Source organism: Mytilus californianus, unplaced genomic scaffold (assembly GCF_021869535.1).
Source record: "Mytilus californianus isolate M0D057914Y unplaced genomic scaffold, xbMytCali1.0.p SCAF_28, whole genome shotgun sequence".
Classification (NCBI taxonomy): Eukaryota; Metazoa; Mollusca; class Bivalvia; order Mytilida; family Mytilidae; genus Mytilus; species Mytilus californianus.
Window position 1 is genome coordinate 1,829,767 of NW_026262677.1, and position 19,900 is coordinate 1,849,666.

The 19,900-nt window shown below is 32.2% G+C and overlaps 1 pseudogene; it reads right to left on the minus strand.

The window, feature by feature from the left end:
• Positions 1–11,738: 11,738 nt before the first annotated feature.
• On the minus strand, positions 11,739–19,012 carry LOC127732792 (uncharacterized; annotated as a pseudogene).
• Positions 19,013–19,900: the final 888 nt, after the last annotated feature.

Here is a 19,900-nt window from a genome sequence, read left to right on the forward strand (position 1 = left end):
TGACGGGCAACGACTTCATATTTGTTGAAGAGGAGACTTTGGCGCAACGTTTAGAAAAATCTCCAGAGTGGTTTAATGTTCGAAAATCTGAAGTTAGGCTAAAAGAATTGAAATTGACAAAATATGATTAGTGGGTAGGGCAGTATAAGTTAATTTTGGACCAATTTTAAGAGATTGTGACGGGCAACCACTATATAGGTGTTGTATAGGAGACATTTGCACTTCGTTTATGAAAACCTCCAGAATGGTTTATGTTCGAAAATCTGAAGTTAGGGTTTAAAACAAACTGAAATTGACAAAATGAGATTAGAGGGGTAGTGCAGTTTAAGTTAATTTTGGACCAATTTATAGAGATTGTGACGGGCAACCACTATATAGGTGTTGTAGAGGAGACATTTGCGCATCGTTTAGGAAAAACTTCAGAGTGGTTTATTTTCGAAAATCTGAAGTTAGTGTTAAAAAAAAAATGAAATTGACAAAATGAAATTGGGGAGTAGGGCAATTTGATTTAATTTCTGGATCAATTTATAGAGATTGTGACGGGTATCGACTACATATGTGTTGTAAAAGAGACATTTGCGCAACGTTTAGAAAAAACCCCAGAGTGGTTTATGTTCAAAAATCTGAAGTACGGCTAAAAAAACTAAAATTGACAAAATGAGATTAGGGGGGTAGGGCAGTTTAAGTTAATTTTGAACCAATTTATAGAGATTGTGACGAGCAACGACTATATAGGTGTTGCAGAGGAGACATAAGCGCATCGTTTAGGAACACCTTCAGACTTGTTTATGTTCGAAAATCTGAATAAAGTATTATATGTCTCTGGTATTATTGAATAAACAAATATACTTCACACAATTCAGTGTTTTTCCAACACATTTTTTTTGGGTTGAAATCCAACTACAAATGCTTTCTTTTACGGTTGCCTATAATTGCTTACACCCACTTCATTTGAACTTTGGTGGATAGTTGTCTCATTGGCAATCATACCACACCATATCTCCTTATTTTTATATTATTGAAAACATAGTTTTATGTTATAGATAATGCATATGTTAAGGTTTTTCTTGAAGTATAACACACCGAGTGGTACTGGATTGGTCAAATGAAAGACCTACCGTAGGGAGGTCCTTCTTTGGACAATCCTGACACCTCGAGGTGTGTTATACGACAAGAAAAACCTTAAAATATGCATTACATGTATCTGACTTATATACCGTCAACAAATAATATTTTCTGCAAAGATTTGTAATATTTCCCTCCTATTTTACCGACCAAGTGGGATATTCTTTTCTGATGTGTTCTGGTTTTAATACGCCATACGGCTCATTTATAATGTGTAATAAAACTCACAAATTTATCTCGATATATAAATTTTAGAAATCATTGTCCATTTTCAATAGAAATATTACTGTAACTGCATGAAGCAAGACACAAATGAATTGTTACGGTGTATGAAAATTCGATTCACTTAGTAAGTAATTTATTGAAAGAGGGATGCCTTGTTTTTTTTTTTTTTTTTTTTTTAATTTTTATTTTCTTGACATTTTTATTGCGGAAAGCAGATTATTTTTTCAGCATTTTTTTAATCGAACAATTCATAGTAATTATTTTATCTCTTTTGTCTGGCAATACAACTTTCTTTTTATATAGAATTCAGAATCAGGATTAAATATTATATCCCCTCCCCATTTTAAAGTACGCGGGTGTTATTCTATAGAAAATAAGGATATTGGGTCATTGATCATTTGATAGAGTAAAAGGTATAGAAAGTTTAAAAAAAAAACTGGCCAAGATTGGAGCACGAAATCGTGATACATGTACATGTAACACGAATAACGAATATCCATATGTCAAAGTATGATTTCCAATACAATGTGAATAAATAAGATTTTTTAAATCCTACATAAGAATGGGTTAAATCTTGCTAGTTTTAAAGTGTTATGAAAAGTTTTGCCTTATTAAATTCATCTCACATAATGTCAATTATTGTAGCTTGTAGCGATAAATTAACAAAACTTCACATTATTTGTTTCGAACGTTAACTTGAATGTGCGTCAACGACGATTGTTGGAATTTCAGTCCAATAACCGGAGGAAAGGATTGTTTCTGTCTGAAACCTACGAAATATGGAAAATTAAAAAGTAAACATCTAACCGGAGGAAAGGATTGTTTCTGTCTGAAACCTACGAAATATGGAAAATTAAAAAGTAAACATCTAACCGGAGGAAAGGATTGTTTCTGTCTGAAACCTACGAAATATGGAAAATTAAAAAGTAAACCCCTAATATGCAACAACACACGATAGCTATCAAACGAATTAAATGTTTAAGTAAATTAAAGTTTGCATTTAAATCAGGAAAATAATTACCTTTTACAGGTCATTATTTTATGCCTTGAAGCAAATTTCATTGAAACTTGGTATCGTCCGGGTTGATTCTTCAAAAGAATGACCTATCGTTCTGAAAGAAAATAACTCCATGTAGGTATATAAATGAAATGAACAGCAAACAAATTAACGTGAAATTCCTTTTGCCATGCACTGTACACGAGGTTCTGGATTGGGTTTACAGAATAGAGAATATTGGGCAAAAGGTGCAGAATAGAGGGCAAACAAATAAAGAGTAGAGAAAATGGACCAAAATATTCAAGAATAGAGAAGAATGGGGTGATAAAATATAATGGTCAAAATAATTAAAGAATAGCGAATAATGGTCAAAATAATTAAGAAATAGAGAAAATTAGTCTAAAATTTAAAGAATACAGAAATGAAGGAACCCCATCCTAACCCTCGTGTATTGATGGATACAAAAACTTTGATATATAGGGACATAAACATTAAAAAAAGTAGGAACAAATTGTTTAATCCCAGTAATAATGAATAAAATCAGTTGGAACGAATTGACCATTGACTTGGGAGGAATTGACCAAATTTGGGACGAATTGGCTTGGAACGAATAAGACTTGGAACAAATTGACTAGCATTCATAGAAAATACTTGTTCACATTAAAATAACAAGTTGCTTTCTTTAAAAAAAAAAGCAATAAGTGAACCCAAGACCTCTGACTGGTCAACACAAATTGTTGCTGAATTTTTGTTTGCTTTTGAATTGAAATAATTGACTGTGAATAGAATAAGATAATGATGATGTTAACACACCTTTATTAAAAATATGTAATTGTGTGTAGATTCTTGCACAAGTCAGTTGAAAACAATGTTGGATAGTTGTGAATAGAAATGTGAATATATACAGCTACTATTTGAATATACATTTTAAGGCTCGACTATTTTATTTATTACTTGGTAGTGTACATCATTTTTCCATAACCTTTTTGAAAATCCTAGTTTCTACAAACCGGATGTCAAATGCAAATTGCACAAACCAATCGCAATATAAATTTAAGCACTCAGTTTGCTTTATAATCTGGATGCATTTATTTTATCTATCATATCTTTATATTTTGTTTCCTGGACGCCTTCAATTATTCTCAACTCGTTATTGAAGTTGTCTGTACTCATGGTAGATGTTGTATAGATAAATTTTAAGTCCAATTTCCATGTAAAGGGAAACCCTGTGGCATGCAACGTATAAGAAGGTTTCGTGTATTTTTCTTGAGAGTAACACACCAGCTTCATTGGGACCCCTTCTTTAGAGACTTATTATGGTCTCATAAAACATCTCAAATTCTAAGGATTTCCTGATTTTACTTAAATCAATCCAAATATTCTACAGGAAAACTTGGTTTTGAAGAATATCTTATTTTCAGAAGTTTTATGAATACCTGAACATACTCTCAAAAGAACTAACTTATATAAAAAGATATGTAGATATATAAAAAGATACCAGGATTAAAATGTTGTACGCCAGACGCAAGTTATGTCTACATAGAATCATCAGTGACGCTCGAAATAAAAAAGTTAAAAAGGCCAAGTAAAGTACAAAGTTAAGTAATCTATTTCGTGGGTAGAAAATCCTTAGCATTTCGAAAATGTCAAAGCTTATCATAGGACAGTGACTCAAAAAAGAAAACAAAAGAGAAACAGCTAGAGGTCAGAATACCGTAAGTAATGATGACCGTGCTTGAAAGTCACATGTCAAGCTCTTACTGCCGTGTCCTGAATTTAGATAAGAAAAGCGAAAATTCGAATTCCCGAGTGAAATTAATATTCATGCATGCACGTGGTATTTTCGCGCAAGAAATAGTAAATAGAAAGCATACGCACTTATACTCTGGATAAGAATACGCAATTGCGTCATCACATATATTAATCTAATAGTTGAATTCGGATGTCAAACTACCTACCTCAAGTGTTTTGACTCCATATTAAATGACCTTTTATCCGGAATTTTTGTTAACACAAACCGATAGGGACATAGATAATTACCTGTATAAATGATCGAACATTTTCGAGACGTTCCGAGAACCTTAATTCCGAGGTTATCGAATGGCCTACAGACACTTCCAAAACTAAGGAGGTTCACTCATAAAAGAATCACAAATATATCGAAATATTTTCATTTCATGTATAGAAAAATAGATTTTAAAATTGGTTTGAACTGACATATTTGATATTTGATGATGCCGAGTATATGGAAAGCCTGTATGTAGTTTTTCTGTCGTACATTGCATATTTCTTATTCAGTTCAGTGGAAATATATATACATTTAACACAATTCACAACTTACTTAAATCAATTATTAACAGTGGTAGTTGTACTTAGTTTTATTGTAATTTTCTATTCCTACATTGTTTCTGTATCTCCTAATGATAAGGAATTAAAAAAGAGTTTTATTAAACAAACAGTGTCCTCCGAAAAAAGTGGTGGCTGGCATTATTGGTATATTAAACGGATTGTCATCTTTTGAGAATCACAACAAGACGTTAAAATATCGAATTCCGCTGTCAGAGGAGGTGCTTTTATACTTAACAAAGATTTTGAGATTGTTGGAACATTTGAGTATTATACAGTTTTTTTTTATTTTTAGACATATCATACAAATTGGCTGCTGGAATAAAAAGTGGCTACTATCTTCATTGGCTGCTAAAATTGGCTGCTATCTTCATTGGCAGCTAAAAAAGGCTGCCAGCTTGAGTCTGGTAATTTTTGTCATGAATTCTATTCTTGTCTACAATGTCAGAGAGTGTACTATCTTGAATATGCACATAAACCTAGGTGAGCGACACAGGCTCTTTAGACCGTCTAGTTGAATCAAAACAGCAAAATTGGAATTACTATTAGAAGTCCATTACTTTAATTGGTAAACTATTGGAACACAATATCCTTTGTAGTTATCAAAATACAAATTAAATTAAATGGAAAATTAATTGATGAAAAACAAACTGAACCTTTAAATCGTTGAAATATGTAAAATGCAGATATAAGATGCTACGACGAAACATTTTATTTATATATAAGTTATACATTTTTTTAGCGGTATGATATTACTAAATGTTTGGGTGTGATATGTCTGTGATGTCGGATATTATGCATATGCAATAGCAATGATAGTATACTAATACAGAGTCAAATTAAAGATAAAAGAGATTAAAAAAGGAATATCTTTTATAGAGACTAAGTGGTAATAGATTAAGTCAGAGATAAGATAATGAATTTCTATTTTTAGTTGTTAAGGCTCTACATTTTTATCAAAATATTATTTAGGAAACAAAAGCAATGATAAAAGACAAACTCGATGACATAAGGCAGTTAGTTTCCTCGTATGAATTGTTTTACTTTTGTCATTTCGGGGAGATATAAAACGATTAATAGACACACTGAGTGATATTCTTTGTGGTATGTGACGCTCCCATCGATTTGTTTTCAAGGAGTTGAGGCAATTTGTATTCATAAGCGAATTTAGATGGTCTAATAAAACAGGCCGATATTTTTACAAGTTAGGCGGTACAAAACCGGTTGTATTCATGTAAGAAATGAATGCTTCTTTTTGTAATTTTATTGGGGTGCAAAAGTGTTGACCGAAGCACATTTTGTATGAAGCGCGGAAGCGGAAAATGGGAGGGCTGAGTGCTAACAAACATGTTTAACCCCACCACATTTTCTATGTGCCTGTCTAAAGCCAGGAGCCTGTAGTTCAATGGTTGTCGTTAGTTCATGTCTGTCATATTTGTTTTTCGTAAATTATTTTGTTATAAATTATGCCGTTTGTTTTCTCAATTGAATGGTTTCATATTGTTCATGTCGGAGCCTTTTATAGCTGACCATACGGTATGGCTTTTTTCATTATTGAAGGCCGTATTGTTGCCGATAATTACTTACATCCACTTCATTTGAACTTTGGTGGATAGTTGTCTCATTGGCAATCATACCACATCTACTTATTTTCATATGTAATGTAATTATAAGCAAAAAGTAGCACAACTTAGTAACAAATTATTTTTCTTAAAATCAATATCCGTATTTAACGAACAACAGGATTTTTAAATTGCGTACTGGACATGAGCTATACTGATATTGGCACTGTTATTCCTGCTTTCCTCCGTTTGTCACACAACCGTATAAAAACAGCAAATCAACAAACTAATTATATTTTGGCTTATTTACAAAAAGGACAAGTTATGAAATAAAAAAGTGAGACTTGTTTGAACCAACTGATTTCAGTATAAAGTTGATGTTTTAAACTGTTTCTACTCTAAAAGCCTGATTTAAGTTTGTTGCCTTGGGTATAAATAAATAAAAACCATTTCTTGAATATGATAGCCAATGACCAAACCATATAAACCAGTGTAGTTGGTTTTCAAACACGGTTTTAGTTCGGGATTAACAAATAAGAAAATAGTTTAGGGTTTTGAGCTATTTTCAAACTGGCTACAAAAACAAATAATCATGATTTTTTTTTTTAATTAAACTTCTTCAAAACAAAGACTGTTTTCACATTTACATGTAAACTTTAGCCAGGAAGCTACCACTAATTTCCCAAAACAACACCTCAGAATGGAATATATGGTTGCCCCCTATTTATCATGTAATGTTATATATCGGAAGAGAGGGATAGGAGAGAGAGAGAGAGAGAGAGAGAGAGAGAGAGAGAGAGAGAGAGAGAGAGAGAGAGAGAGAGAAATGATTTCTTTAACAAGAAAATTAAGCCCAACATTGAACAGCAGTTGCATTAAGAATCCAAGTCAGTTTTTCTACATCTTATAAAAAAACGTGGTAAAATCATGCAAATTTATATAACAATTATCTGATCTTTTATACCAAACCGGCATTTTGGTTCACGATTGCATTTCTTTTTTTTTAAGAAAGTAACTTGTTGAATATTCAATAAGAACATTCTAAGGATATATATTTAACGTGTATAACTTACGAGAACTTACCAGAAAAGAAGTATGTTTGTTAACATTTTACATCATATTCACATGCAAAAACCTTATCACACTTGAAAAAACCTGATCACAGTCGACAAATCCGATCAATTCACACTATAAATCGATCCCAGCCAGACGCTTCACCTACCGTGAACAGGGCACATAATCGTAATTTTGTCACGAACTTTTGCTTTGATTTTCTCGTGTGAAACTAAAATGCTATAATCTAAAAAAAAGGAAAATTATTGCTGTTTATATTAGTTCATTTAAATCAAGTCCCCTTGGGTAAATTTCAGCAGTATAATAAGGGAATTCTTTATTATCTAAAGCAAAAATATCATCAAGGCAACGGTAAGTTTTATTAAATGGAATTTAGAAGGATCTTCACTGAGTTTGGTCATAAACTGTAATTCATAACAATACAGGAAAAGAGTATCATATAAAGGGATGAAAATTTAGAATTAAAGTAATAAATTTGGTATTTCAAAAATAGTTTTGTTACAGAGGTACGAGATACAGCAATACAAGATACAAGATACATGAAACAAAGTATCTGTGAAATATACTAAAATTTATTTCATTTTGTTATAGTAAAACACCTATGCAACCATGAATCCCATATTGCCTGATAGGACCCGACACTATTTTAGTGTTTCGGCAGTTAAAGCTTGGGATGGTCATCTTAAGATGCATTACCGAAATATAATAAAGTATAAAAAATATTCATGTATTTATTGATATATTTACATTTTATTTCCTCATCAATAGAAATGACAGATCTGTCATCATCAGGGGTCCAACTGTCAATTTATGTTATAGTCTTTAACTTTAATCTAGTAAGCATGTCCCCTACATATGTTTGCTATAGGCAATTATTGGTTCCACATTGAACACTCGTACACATTCTTCGTCAAACTGCAATAAATGCCAGTGTTTCATGATAAGTTTTTTTTTCATTTTACGTATATATGGGTTATTTCTTTTTCCTTCAAAGTTTTGTGCTGTAATATTTCAATACGGTCAATTGATAAAGCATCAGTAATGGTATCATATTTTTCGATGATATCATAACTCCTAATAATTTCGCTTTGAAATTAGACTGTGTGGTAATTTGTCATGGTCACTTGAGTTTCTTATCTGCCGTATTGCTTCACATTTAATAAATCCTCGGAATACATGATGTGAGTGACAGCTAATCTCATGCAGATAGAGAAAAGATTTTCTTTCTTTAAAATGTATTTCAAGGTCAAGAATCCCATGTGTTGTAAAGCTTTGACCTTTAATTACATCAACATTTAAGAACGACACTTTATCGTTTGCGATTTCATAGGTGAACTTCAATAAGTGGTTATAATTAGTTGCCAGACGAAAAAAATCTTTCATTTCATCTGATGTTCCATCATAATTATATTATGATTCTATCGTTCCTGTATCTTGGTTAAAAAAAACGAGTCCTTTATATGGATGGAGGCGCATAACTGATGCATTTTCCAGTGGCGCTGTTGTATTTCCTCTGAATATATCTCGTCCTGAATATGCATGAAATATTTGCCGCTGGACATTAAAGCAATCAACAATCAATCAATCAATTTGGTCTTTTGATATTGGAATTAAAGTTCGAAATTTTTATCATGTTTATCTGTCTAAATGAAAATTGATTAGTGTGGGCCTACACAATATTACATTTTATTGTATCTTATATTTCGTTTCTCGTATCTTGTATTGCTGTATCTCGTATATCTGTATTGCCTTTTACACCTTCCCAGTGATACCGGAGCGGACTGTGGGTTGCAGGGCGCAATCGGCAAGTCAGTTGAATATGAACGAGGAATGAAAATATAAGTTTTTCACCAACACATTATATATACTGGTAAAAGGTTTGAAAAACGTGTAAGAATTGTTCGTATGTTATTTTCATTATTAAAGAAGACGTGACACATTTTTTTTTTTTTTTTTTTTTTAATTAATTAATCAATATTGGTCAAAAAACATATTTTAATAAATTTTTCTTGTCAAAACCTCATTAAACGGCCTTTTTATGGTCAAATAATCCAGCGCTTGTCGTAATCTTTGATTTTTAATTAGATACCGGTCACGTGATCGTGATGACGTCAGTGGATCCAAGCTGAGAAAATGTCTCAATATGGACGAAGTCGATCACATTTCTGCATAATTAAACAATGGACGGTGTTGACAGCAGTTTTCAAGACAACTCTCAAACTTTAGATATTCGACCGTATCAGTTTGAGCCGTTACTTGTTGAAAATAATCAAGTAGAAGATATAAATTCGTCATCCGAAGAGTCCGACATTGACGATCTTTCAAGCAATGCCGATCGCCTTGTAAACACAAATTGGTTCGTATGATAAATATATTTGAAACCCAACACTTTTAGTGTTTTATTAATGGCAGATGCATTTTTAACAATTAAGAAAATATAAATTTCTGATTTTTTACGATTAATATATCCATCGAATATAGTTTGTTTCACTCTGCCCACAGGGGTACCCCTGTGCTCTGCCCTGGAACAACGCACAGGCACTATAATTATATACATCGACGTTTTTCTTCTTCTGAAATACAGTTACAGCTTCCCTTATATACGACATTACGAACTGTCAAAAATAATAAATGGGCAGTGGGAAGAAAATATTATCCATGTTATATTGTATAAACAAAACACCTGAAGAAGTTTTGGGGTAAACCAGTCACTAGACGTTCTGTCAATAGTAATAAAATTTTGGCAATGGGAAGAAAATAGTGTCCATATATACTCTTTTATATATATATAGATATAAGAAGATGTGGTATGAGTGCCAATTTTTATATTATTAGATTTGATGAGCATAAAATACCAATGTATATATGCATTAGACATTACCACATTTATATGATATATTGTTTTTTTTTATAGAGTTTAATTCAAGATATATATACCTCCACAATCAATTCATTTGAATGGGGACACATAGTTGCCCCCCCCCCCCCCCCCCCCCCCCCCTTTTTATCCTGGGTTAGGATCCGCACCTGCTTATGATCAATCTTGGCCAAAAGTTTATTTGTGAAACATACTCTTGCGTTTTAACATTTTCTATATTGTTTTTTGTGTACTGCTGGTTTCATATAAATAAGTTTTTTTCTTTCCATGTTATAGGTGTGATTGTGGAAACTGCCATTCCATGACAACAGCAGATGAATGTGTATGCTGTTCAGACATATCAGCTGTAAGCTATTTAATGCAACCAGATGACTTAAACTGCATCACAGAGCATGAGATCTCTATTGCAAACTGCTTAAACCGTCATGTGTTGCAAGTCAGCATGTATGCATACATGGAGCATGTTGGTCCCTTTGACGACAATGAACCCATCAATGCGTAAGTTTTGAAATAAGTCATGATAGTAGTAGGCTAGGTTCTTGTTCATGATGTACCAATTTCAAATAAGTTATTGTTTTATTGATCCATGTTCATGATGATCATTTACTGTTTTCGAGACAATACTAGTGACTTCAACATTTTTAATTGTACATAGAGTAAGTACAATCATTGACCATTTAATAAAGAAAATAACATGAATTAAATAATAATTTAATATCACAGATAAATTCATAATTCAAATATCACAGATACAATTTGTTTATACATAATATATTTCAAAGCATAATTTATTGAACATGTAGAAAGGCCCAAGTTCTTTCGTGTCATTATAATAATATACATAGATAGAAAATATATACATGGCAGTACACCTTAGGTAATATTTATCAATCCTAAATATTTCTTTTTAACCTTAATACAATACAAAATGACAGGTACAACGGAATTAAAATGTTTCGGTCTTTCGAAAATGAAAAAAAAAATGTTAATAAGAAATTGTTCTTTCTAACTTACATTGTATGCTTGATGAATATATTAACATATCAGTTTAGAGTAAGGTACTGAAAGCTGTATATGAATATAATTGATGTTTTGTTTTGTAGGAAATATAGGTTGATGGCATATAGAAGATTTGTGCAGTGGATATGGCATCGCCTTGGACGTCACAACAGAAAGATCTTGCCTGCATGTGTTGTGAAAAAAATTAGGGACAGTTTCCCATCTGAAGAAAACTGTGGCTTCAAATATGCAGTTGTATAAATTAAGTTTGGACTGATTACTTTTTGTAACTATTTATTCTGAATGAAACACTTGTATTAATAAAAACATTGACTTTTTGTTTTTGCACAGTAGATCCTGTTTTAAAGAATAAATAAAATAATAAAGGTGTACCTTATAACAAGTTTTTGTTTTTCAATGCTAAACAAAAATCAAGGTTGACATTCCTTCACAATAATCAACATGAAAAAAGCCTGCAAAACTCATCAATATAATTCACGTGTAAAAGTTTACAGTGAACATCCACTGTATATCATACAAAACCATTACACTTGTTCTGACATTCTTCCTGTAGAACAATCTAACTGCTGGTCAAATGGATTTTTTTTTATTTATCATAAGACTAGGAAGACAAATTGATGTTAACACCTGCCAACTGACTGGAAAGTGGTTTTGAAGAATCTGTACATCCCCTGCAGCATTTGAATATGAAGAGCAGTCATGTTCCCTTCTGGAAACAACAGCTTGCTTGATCAGCAAAACATAATCTACAAAAAAATAGTCAATATTATTTTCAAATTTTGTGCACTGCAAGTATTACATTGTTATTCTTAATTTTTACTCAATAAAAATGAATTGATGCATCGAGTGTTTTACTGACATCCTTTAGCAAAGCCTGTACAAGCTGTGATCACTTGGTTAAAAAATATGTTAGCTCTTTGTTGCATACCATACAATATGTCTGTTAAATTGTTTTATGTGAATGATGTTGTTTAAAATTAGGCCAATAGTTTCTCAATGTAATTGATTCATATTTTTTAAGTCAGGGCCTTTTTAAGCTGATCATACAGTATTGTTTCCTCATTGTTGAAGGCTGTAAGGTTGTCTGTAGTGCTTACATACACTTCATATTAATTTCGATGGATAGTTGTCTCATTTGCAATCATACATCTTCTTATCTTTTTTAATGACCACAACTTGGATTTTAATACATACCATATGTAGCTGGTGAAGGTCTGGATTTAACTACAGCTTCTTTGCCTTTCTTTGCTTTGGGATAAACCATGCTGAAGCATTGCACACCATCTTTTGTATAAGCTCTATCTCTGTTGCAGTTCTCATTGTAGTGCAATGCTGCAACACACAATCTGAAAGTGATTTACAACATTTATTAGTCGAGATGTTCAGAAATAAAAATAAGTTTTGTTAGGTTAAAAATTAATAAAATTTAAATTTCAAACAACAAATAAATCAAATATTTACCGTGCAAGCATAGATGAGTAGAAAAAGTGAGTGCTCTTTGGTGCAAAGTTGTTCACCACAGAATGGAAAACCTCCAAGGCATAGGTCTGGTATACTGGGGATAACTTTGGCACATCTGTCAGAAGGTATTTGCTCTCAACAACAGCTTTCATTCTCTTATATGGCACAGAACCTAAAATGACAATTATAGATAACCTTTAAAAAAATGTATATTTAGTAGCTCAAAAATAATTGCAGAATAATGTATAATAAATATATCAATGGAACAAGAAAGACAAATCTTGTTAGAAATGATAAGGGAAATAACTCTGTTACTAGTCTACTTATAACAAAGGCACCTGTGTCCTACTAACTTTGTAAATTTTGCTGACGGAAATAAAGGTATAAGTACACTGTTTTAGTGTTTTCAATATCTTTCATTAAATGTTTCAAGTGTTGTTTCTGTAAAAAATATTTAGTCCAAAAACTGACATGGATATTGTGCTTGTCTACTTGAATTCATCATTTACATGTCATTCTTTTTAAACAAATAATATATACCAGGTACATTTAATTTAATATAAATACCTTCTACAAGCCATTGACGGTTTTGCGATAATTCACCATGGTCACACTTTGGATAGATGCTGGAATGCCCTTCATGCTTGTTGCACATGTGGTTCATGATGGACAACCACTTGGCTGCTTTCAAATCTCCATCCATTCCACAAGAAGAGGAAATCCAGTATATATGGTTTACAATGGATTTAATCCATGGGCGGATGTCTTTGCCTCCACTCTTTTTTGCTGCAGCTTCTAACTTCTTTGAAACACCTGTAATTTGATATAAGAAAGAAAATATTAAAAACTATGTCCAAAATGACAACATAAACATTAACAATTAGGGTAAACGGCTCACAATAATAAATGAATTATTTTTTTGTGACAAAACAAGGCTTTGTATTCATCACATATGCTTTTGATAACTATGGACCCTCTGTTAAAACTGACTATACAGGTATGGGCTTTGCTTATTGTGGAAGGCTATCCATTACTGGGAACTATAGTTGTTAATTTTATAGTCTGTTAGTCTCTTGTGGAGAGTTGTATTCTTTGCAATCATACCACATCCTCTTTTTTTATAATTATGCATGCTGTAGTGAAATTTTCAAAATAGAACATAGGTACCATTAAAACATTTAATCCCGCTGCAAATGTTTGCACCTGTCCTAAGTCAGGAATCTGATGTACAGTAGTTGTCGTTTGTTTATGTAATGTATATGTGTTTCTCGTTTCTCTTATTTTTATATAGATTAGACCGTTGGTTTTCCCGTTTGAATGGTTTTACACTAGTAATATTGGGGCCCTTTATAGCTTGTTGTTCGGTGTGAGCCAAGGCTCCGTATTGAAGGCCGTACCTTGACCTATAATGGTTTACTTTTATAAATTGTTATTTGGATGGCGAGTTGTCTCATTGGCACTCATACCACATCTTCCTATATCTATAGGTTAATTTTTCATAATTATATACATTAATAACATAAGTCAATACCAAATTTAAAGGTCATAATCTTTTTATGAACGCAGAAATTGGAATTATTTTATAATACGGGTCAATCTGTCATCATTTTTTTTTCTTTGCTTTTGGTATGTTATATCTTGCATTAGCTTTATTTGTCTTTTCTATCTGATGGATAAAACCTCAGTCTGGAATGATTTTTACAGATATACATTTTAATTACCTTTAGCTACATGCCATACATCAAAAAGATGTTTTTGTCGCCCTGGCTGATCCTCATGTATTTTTTGATGGATGAGTGTCTGTCTGTCACAACTTCTTTAATATTTACATAGTCTTTAAGAAATCCAGAGCACGCTTTAGGCCCTCTAGTTCCATGTGCGTTCAACCTTTCACCTCGTTGCTCTACAAAACAAAATAAAATATATGGAATCTCAAATAGACATTAAGTTCTAATTATATATATATATATATATATATATATATAAACAAGTCTAAATTGAAAACAACGTTCAAACCTATGATTGCGTTGGATAAAAACCGCAATTTTTATACGTGTGCATGCAAAACAAATTTCTTGGTAGAGGGGTCTAAATACATATATATATATATATATATATTTATAAGAGCATCTAGAAAAATTTATAGAATCAAAATAGAAATATAAATTTATTTGATTTAGTTTTTTTCATAGTATTTTTCCCTCATTGTTGAAGACTCACTGTACAGTGACTTATAGTTTACTCCATGTCATCTGTTCTCTGGTTTAGAGTTGTCTCATTGGCGATTATTCCACATCTTCTTGTTTTTACAAGATTTCTGTTAATTTTTATTTATGTACACATTTAAATGATCAAAGCATATTTTTACCTGTTTCAATTGGAAGTCAAGGATTTTCTTTGTCTGTAGATCCATTAGGGTGTACGATCCATACTTGGCAGAATAACCTGGGGAATCACACCTTGCATCACCTCCTAATATTACATCAGACCCTCTCAATTGCTCTAGCAAACTGGACTGTTCGGCATCCCAGGCCATAGTAGCTGCTGGTGAAACATATAAAGACTGTAGTCTGTTATAAGTCCTCATAGAAAACATCTGGACATTGAGGTGGTCAAACATCCTGAGAACTGATGTTGCATTGCACCCACTCAACATAATGGCTGTAGCTGTCATTAAGTTGCTCCATGGTAGGTTTTTGTGGCTGGACTGGCTTTTCCAGATAGACAAATGTCCATTTACACAGATAGAGTTTGTCACAATAAGGGTACCCTTGGATACTTGAATCACTGGAACAGCTTCACTACTGCAATATCTGCACACGGACAATAACTCTGCTAGGGCTGACTCGCTTACAAGGAACTGCTTCTGTTCTTCAGGGATTGCTTTTGCATTTAGACGGTAGTTTTTATGTTCACCATTGTCATCGCCGTCATCATCAGAACTGAAAAAAGAATATAGTATTACATTGCATGTGATATTAATATGAATTCCATCAAATACTTACACACTGGATGGTCCTCAGACCTTATTTTTGGATGATAATTATATACATTTTTTGGTAAACTAAATGAATTGTTTCAATATGGTATGAAATGACAAATGCACATTAATTAAAATTTACATGTTCATTTTACATGTTAAATTTCAACCTACATACAAAATGAAGCAAAATTTCTCCTTTTTGTTTGGTGCTTTTAGCATGATACTTGACACATGTTAATCCAGAACATTATTAAACAGTAAGGAAGTGAAACACTTTTAAACATCTTAATAAAAAACAAATAATATTTTAAATAAGCCTCACAAAAGTCTTTGAAAGAAAACAATTTTAAAAATTTAATAAATCAAATTTACTATTTCTTGTCCTCAGTGTTCCAACTTTTTTTTCTGGGATTTTGTATTTATATTTTGTTTTCCTGATTTATTTTTTAAAAACATGTGTTAGTTTTCTCGTTTGAATTGTTTTACATTGTCATTTCGGGGCCTTTTATAGACGACTGTGCGGTAGAGGCTTTGCTCATTGTTGGAGGCCGTATGGTGACCTATAGTTGTTAATTTCTGTGTCATTTTGATTTTTTGTGGGGAGTTATTTCATTGGCAATCATACCACATCTTCTTTTTTATATGTACATATTTAATCAAGTATATAAATTTTCAAAAATTGAGAATGGAATTGACGAATGTTTCAAAGAGACTGGAAGCGGCTTAGAGAGCCTAATTTTTAAACAGGTTGATCAATTGAAATATATGCTATTTAAAAAAAATAATTATACATAGTACTACATACCTCTGGTCATCATCTGAGGGTTGGTACTCCTCATCACTATCTGCATGGCTGGAAACCTCATCGTCGTCAGAGTTTTGGGCTGAATTGATGTTAGTTGTTGTAGTTACAATACTGGCACATGTACATTTTGTAATGTCATCATCAGTCTGAGTAGCAATTGTACTGTATGTTGCTGAAGGTTGTGTAATTTTAAGATCTGTTTGATGTTTCCTGGTACGTTGTTGTGGACGGAGGTAGGATTGGCTTTTCTTGTGTTTTACTGCTTTTGGAGATGGTGGTGGAGTTGTCTGTGTAACCATGGTAACTTTGGATGTATTCTTCTCTGTAACATTGGAGGTTGGCAGTTCTGGTTCTGGTTCTGTGGTACTGTCTGGTACTTGTAGTTGTACACATTCCGTGTCTCGTTCATAGTTGTCATATGCAAGCTGTAGGATCTGCAAAGAATAAATGTTTGTTGTTAATTTAGTTTTACAGAACTTTAATTACTGTGATAATTAAGAAATATAAATACAAGTGAATGTCTTGGGTCACACAATGGTCAATTGTATTTCTGAATAATTATGTGGTCTTAAATTACAATTATAATGAAATCAAAAACATAGAGAAATATACCTAACTTCTTAACTCCATTTTATTTGAGCTTTCATGGATAGTTGTCTGATTAGCAATCAAATTTACCACTAATAAATTGGTTCTTAGATATTAATTTAATAATTTAAATTAGTTAGTTTGCTAAATGTAGCGTTCAAGTTCAAAAGTTTATTATAGTTTATTATAGTCGCACCACATACATACATGTATAAACACAATATGAAATATAATGCACATTTTAAAATTTAGAATGCATATATAGAGATACGTGTAGAAATATATCAGTACCATATCAATTATTTCACCATAAATCAAGATATATTTCTTAAAAATGTTTGAGTTTAACAGGTACAAATGTAATTGAATTACATTAAATAAGACAAAAAGAGAGGTAATAAATTACCTATCACCTAACCAAGTATGTTGGGTGTGAAATTTGAACTACTGAAGCAGCCCCCAATACATTTGTAATAAGTATGACATAACAGGGGAAGTATTAAAAGTAATATTTAAAGAAGTTTTGAAACAGTAAAATATATTCATGTATTTGTCTCCTCCATAATCATCCCATTGAAAATGTTCTAGGAGTACTGATTTTTTGTTGTGATATTTTTTATAATGTGTATATCTTCAGTCTATACTTATACATTATCTACTACTTCCAGGTCTGTATCAATTGGATTTATTTGCATTATTTAAGTTAAAACTATATTATTCAGCTTCATGTCTTATGCAATATAAAGGCTTGCATACATACACTAGCCAAAATATTTGTTTTTCATTCAAGTCACCTTTTGCATATTTCACCTCAATAACCTTGCATCAATGGTCTATCATTTTGATAGTTATTATAATGACTTGGCATCTCTTCACAATTTTTTTTATAAAGAAATAAAATGATTTTCCATAAATAAATAAAATAATAAGGGTAAATAATAAAAACTTAATTGCAATAACCTTTTATACATGCCTAATTTTTATTAGAATCTGTGTACCTACTGCAGGTTATGTTTTAGTTATGGAGACTGACAAGCATTTAAATTTTTAATTTTCCAGGGTTTTTTTTTCAATTCTTTTCTTACTTTAAAAACATTTCTTCTTTATTGTCTATTCATTTTGCTTATTATACTCCATTCTTTACAAAGTAAATTCAGCAACCCATTATTTCCTATCCCCCCTTTTTAAGCTGCACTGTCAGTCCTTTTTTTCTCTATTCTGTAAAACCATATAACCGACAGTTGGGTATTGTTTATTCCAACAGGTAAAACAGATATGCATTACGTAACTTATGTCTGTAACATTTGCTCTAGTCTATTTTCCAACATCACCTGTGCACCCAGCAGGTGATAATGGATGTACACAGATTCGACGCATATTACGCAATATTGCGTATTACCTATGTCTAATCTATCATCACCTGGGGGCATGACACCTGTAGCTTTCAACTTCAAAAAGTAACCCAGCATTGCGGATAAAGTGTGCCGCATACCTGTAACTTCTGATCGATGTTTATGGATGTATGTCCAATTTCAGTGTACACACCTGCACACGTGAACAGGTAGTGAGGTACACTAAGGAGGTACACGATACCAAATTTTAAACGCTGAGATATATTGGGCTATACACAAATATGACGAAACTATAAAAAATAATATTATTAAAAAGGGACGCAAAAAAAATATTTGCGAAGATAAAAAAAAAAAATTTACCTCAGCCTTTCTCCGCTTCTCATAAGCTCCCCGCTTAGGTATAGGTGGCCTTGGCTCAGCTGTTGTTGGTTGTGTCAATGGAATGTCAGATACCGCATTTGGACGGAGTTTTGGCTTCATGGTAGGACAGCCCTCGAGATTCTTCATAATTTCTGGGTCACGATCGTAACATGCATTTGTAGAGTGGGCGGAACAAAGTCTATGACCAGTGCTTGGTAGGAAGTCCCATCTCTTACAATAGTCTGTCCACGACTTCCTGGTTTGCGGGTTACTCGGAAAACGGAAAAAACTAATTAAATGTCCTTGTTATACCTATTGTTGCATCCACTGGCAGCACACAGAACCATTTTTAATCACTGTCATGGGTTTTGTTGGAAGATATTCGAAAATGAAATTGCGCTAATTATGCCTATACACCCGTCAGTCAAATATGATTGATGAAACCACTGACGTCACAGCCTCGTTCTGAGTGACTTCCGGGATTGAAATATGCATAATTAGTATGTCGACAGATCGATACATTTAAATTCATATTTTATCCATTTAAACGATAATTATATTGCTTTCGATGTTTTTTGGGGGGTAATTATGTATAAATAAATATTTAAAAAAAAAAAAAAAAAAAAAAAAAAAACCATGTCACATCTCCTTTAACGAAGGTTTGAAATATATTAGTAGTTGATAATTGCTGTTATAAAACTTAGATATATGAATGCCCATATATGATTTTAACAATTATGTGAAAAATTACAGATGATTTAACAGTGGTAAAATTTAAGCTGGAGAAGTTAACTTGCTACGGATAAATAGCAGAAATTTTTCTTCCAGCTAGGCAAGTAGTTTTGAAAAATCACACAAATCAATCACACTATTTAAGGTGTACGAAAACAGAACTTTTTCTGGAAAAAATTACACAAATTTTTCAAAATTTCTCTGAAAGAATGACCATAACTCACATGAGTATTTTGTTTTCATTTACAAAGTCATTTAAAAATGTCCGAAGTTTGCTATAGTTTTTATCTTAGTTCTAAAGCCCTAAAAGAGGGTAGGAATGCCCTTTACCGTCAGGTATCAAACGGTCATTTTCGGCTACTGTTAACGTAAAATTGGTTACAATTTTATCG